The sequence below is a fragment of the Penaeus japonicus genome, unplaced genomic scaffold, assembly GCF_977035675.1.
Source record: "Penaeus japonicus unplaced genomic scaffold, GWHDUDI00000001_assembly GWHDUDI00000010, whole genome shotgun sequence".
NCBI classification, from domain to species: Eukaryota; Metazoa; Arthropoda; class Malacostraca; order Decapoda; family Penaeidae; genus Penaeus; species Penaeus japonicus.
Window position 1 is genome coordinate 12,555,721 of NW_028234412.1, and position 5,000 is coordinate 12,560,720.

Consider the following 5,000-nt stretch of genomic DNA (forward strand, 5'->3'; position numbering starts at 1 on the left):
AACATCATCAGAATACCGGAAACAGAAGGAAGAAAAAAAAAAACAAAAACATCAGCTTTTAAATAATGAATACGGAGAAGGTCATTCCAGCTGTTGTTGGAACCCTTGGTGTTGTGATACAGAATACCCAAAGTTTTTTTTTATCTCAAAGGTTGGTTTTGAAATTCGTTACTGCAATGGACTGCACTGCAAATGTAGTGAGGAATGTGGAATTGCAAGACTTTTGATCATTCTTTAAGTCCGCTCTATGGTTAATTGCACGACAGAAGGTCAGTCCCAGTATGAAGAAATACTAATAACAAAAATTATAATAATCATACCAATTATAGCAATGATTATCATTATCATTATTATAATTATTATTATCAACATCATTATTATTATCATAAATAGCGTTATTGATAACAGGAATGACGATGATGATGATAATGATTACAATAATAATGATAATAACAATAATGATAACACTGATAATGATAATAATAATGATTATGATAATAGTAATAATGATAATGATAATAATAATAATAATAATAATAATAATAATAAGAAGAAAAAGAAGAACAATGCAACAGTAATAATCAAGATATCAACACGAACAAGAACAACAAAGATAATGAACATAACAATAATGAAAATAAAAACTGTAATGATGATAACAATGATAATAGGAACAACACTAACCACAATAATAATAAGAGTAGTAATAAAGATGATAATATATTGAAAAAATAGAATAATAACGATAAAAATTATACTATAATAATGATAATCGCATTGACAATAACAATAATGATAGCAATAGTAATAATAAAGATAACAAGTTAGCAATAACTAAGGGAAATAACAGTAATGATATTAATGATTACAATAACAAGAAACTATGATTTATACCTTTCCTTGTTTACATCATCATTAGCATTATTATTACTAATGACTATGTAATTAATATCTAATATGTAATTAATATTAATGATGATATAAATGATAATATAATGATGACAATAATGATCCCATTCCATCATTATCATTAATATATATATATATATATATATATATATATATATATATATATATATATATAATATATAATATATATATATATATATATATATATATATATATATATATATATATACATATATAAATATATATATATATATATTATATATATAATATATTGTATATAATATTAATGTTGTGTATATGTATATACATATGATAACACATGACACACAATACCCATTCCACACAATACATTTATGTATATATATATATATATATATATATATATATATATATATATATATATATATGTAAGTATGTATGTGTGTGTGTATGTATGTATATATATATATATATATATATATATATATATATATATATATATATATATATATATATATATATATACATTTACACATAAATACACAAGCAAAACATGACACAGTGAAATCTAGCGTTACTTTCATTTGTTACTGTGTTGCCATAAGTTGTACTTCGTTCTGGGCGAGCTGATCCCTAAGATTAAAACGTTTTAAATGAAAGAAGGATCTCAATATAACGGCCATAAATCGATTATGATAACGTATCGGAACTATCACATGATATGTATATGTCTCTCTTTCTCTCTCTCCATCACTCTCCCCCTCTCTTTCCCTCTCCCTCTAACACCCACCCACCCTCCCTCCCTCCCTCCCTCTCTCTCTCTCTCTCTCTCTCTCTCTCTCTCTCTCTCTCTCTCTCTCTCTCTATGTCTCTCTATCTATCTATCCATCTCACTCACTCTTAATTACCAGCATTGTCTCAATCAGTCTTCCCTAAACCCTTAAACCACGAAGACTAATCCCATGTCCTTGCTATATTCCGAAATCGTCCTGTATATATCGTACAACAATTGATAGCCACATCGCGCGAGCTCTTAGCGTGTTCTAGCGATCCGGCGATTTGGCTGAAAATGGAGATTATCGTACACAGGCACTACTGATGTGTACCCTTCGCACTCGGGGTCTCGATTTAAATGGGCGAAGTGGTCACCTTTGCGTCTGCTTTGCCAAACCTATAGATTATGCTTATCACTGACACAGCTATGCGTTTCTTATGAGTTGACTTTGGGTTTGACATAACAGATGATCGGACTGTTTTCGTAGTAAATATCTCACACACACACGCGCCCACGCACACACACACACACACACACACACACACACACACACACACACACACACACACACACACATGTGCACGCGTCGGGGCTCTACAGAGTAAACAATGACTTTCTTAGATTCCTGAGGTTAACACCGAAATCTGTTTGTTAAGCTTAATCTGGCTTTGGGCCAAACTTGTAATCCTGGGAATTATAGGTCTCTCTGTCCTTAATTAGTCTAAAATTATCTGTTTTTGTTTTTAATATATATAGCCAAAAATAAAGGTTCAATGACCCTGAAATTCGACCATATGCCGTTAACATGTTATCTTTTTCATCTGATATTTTAGGAAATTAGAATAAATTGTAATCTATATTCAACTGAATAACATTACGTTGTATATATTTCGTTCACATTTTTTCGTTCGAAAATTCAAAATTATTGAGTTATTATTAGATGAGACAAATACTATAAGCAATATATAACGCAGTTACACCTGACTGAAAAGCTGAATTGAATTATTCAGCCATCGCTTAAAAAGGGTTGTCGATTCAGTCATTTTATCAATGAAGTAAAAAAAAAACGGTCTCATGGGTTAACACTGATAATTTTACTGAATCCAATAAGTGTTTACTGCTATGCATAAAGGTCCTAATTATAAATTTAATTAAGATATATACCACATACCACATTTGTATTCACAACATTAGTAACCTACGACTCTCTCTCTCTCTCTCTCTCTCTCTCTCTCTCTCTCTCTCTCTCTCTCTCTCTCTCTCTCTCTCTCTCTCTCTCTCTCTCTCTCTCTCTCTCTCTCTCTCTCTCTCTCTCTCTCTCTCTCTCTCTCTCTCTATTTCATTTCTTCCTTTCTTCTTTTCCTTCCTCTTCCCCCTCATTCCTTCCTTCCCTCCCTATATTTCTTTCTCCTTATTTTTATTCCCTCTCTTAGCGTTCTCAGGCCGTCCCGACCCCTATGCAGCCCTGGTCCCGCTCAATTTGAAACTAAACCTCTATATTGACGCTACAGTCTTCCTCCACGATCCCTCATCCTTAAATCTGAGCCAGACTGACGATAAGGTCTTGTCACGAACATTAATACACGGATAGACGTTTATATAGCCAAAGATATGCTGGGGAACTGATATATCGTCGCCATTAGAGAGCTATTTTTCTACCGCAGCGAGAGGTGACTCACTTTATCTCTAAACGTAAAAGGTTCCTTGTGAATTACCTTTTGTAAACAAGCCACCCACGGCGTTCAGTGACCTTGTAAATTAGCTTTGTAAACAAACCACCCACAGCGTTCAGTAGCATGTTCTTCCGTCCTTGCTGGTAATGTTCTTAAGCTTAGGGTAGAGCCTTGCCTAGTCGAACACCGGAGATAGGTTGTCTCAGTATTAGAGGAAGACAGAATACCTCATATGTTGCAACGCGTTTACTCGACATGTGGTCTACTCTTTTTCGTAGTCAGTGAGTCATGGTGATGGTGATACCAAGAACTGAATAGAATGTATATTGATATGTGGCATGAGGCACCTGCAATGATCATTTATGAATTATGATTTATGCTACCTCTGCTTGCCTGCACTATGAAGCATTCCGTGCAACGGGCGGAAGCGCATCAGCAATACGTGTAGTTTGGTTTCAAAATCAATGTTGGACTATTTGTATAAAGGATATTCCTATCGAGAAAATCAATTTCCTCTCTCTCTTTTTCGATTTTTTTTCTCTTTCCCTTCTCCCCCACCCTCCCTTTCTCCCTCCCTCCCTCTCTCTCTCTCTCTCTCTCTCTCTCTCTCTCTCTCTCTCTCTCTCTCTCTCTCTCTCTCTCTCTCCCTCTCTCTCTTTGCTCCTTCACCATCACAAATCAGCTAATCTTCATAAGCAAAGGTTGTCTTAATCATTTGCTTTTACCGTTATTCATCAAAATCTTTATAATCATCCACATTATCATCCGCATATCATTCATCTATTCCCTTATTCCAAGTGTGTTTTCTTCTTCCTGTCTCCTTTTAAAGCGAATGATCTCCCTCTCCTTTTCGTAATAACCAGAATTCGCCAATAAATGATAACAAAACCACAACTTCAAATCACAAACAACGGAACTCCGATCACTCACATCAAGTACAACTTCCCCATCCTTCAGACACACTTCATTTCCCTTTCATACCAACGCGTCATAGCCCTCGCCAGCAGGTAGAGGGAAAAAAAGTTTATTGTCAAGTTATTAATGGCTTACATATCAGCGTCACTAACACATGTGGACAACTTCACTGACATGACACCAAACGCCTCACATAATTGGAGACAATGGAGGGAATCCGTGGGTGCAAGGAGGCATTGGAAATTGGAAATTGGAATTTTTGCAATGACCTTTTTCAAATTGAATATGATTTCCTGTGTTTTTTTTAATGTATGTCGTTGGTGAATGTTATAGTAACGTTCATTTAAAAATAGGATATCATATGCTAATAAGTGTTATCTGTCTCTTATCTATATTTTTTGTCATTTTTTTCTGACTTCCCTTTTTTTTCTTGAGTAAGTTTTATTACCCTAATCTTGCAAGTCACATCACTGCTATATATTTTGTTCCCCGTCTTTATGTTTTTGTTTTCGTTTTTTTTTTTTTTTATATAGAGAACAACGTGTGAGTTTGTGATAGACGTTATCCGAATTCCTATCTTATGGCAAGAGATGAGACCATTTGTATAGTGACTCCCATAACCTTTTTTTTTTTAGCTCTTCCTCTACTTCTACACAAATAGCAACAACAAAAAAACATAATCAGAATTCACCTATAAATGATAACCAAAAAAACACCATCAAGTTACAAACAACTGAACTCTGAGCAGG

The 5,000-nt window shown here is 34.0% G+C and overlaps 1 protein-coding gene across 9 annotated transcripts in view; it reads right to left on the reverse strand.

Annotated features, from left to right (window-relative positions):
- LOC122249107 (uncharacterized) overlaps positions 1-5,000 on the reverse strand; it is a 97,502-nt gene that overhangs the window by 91,246 nt on the left and 1,256 nt on the right. The window lies entirely within an intron of this gene.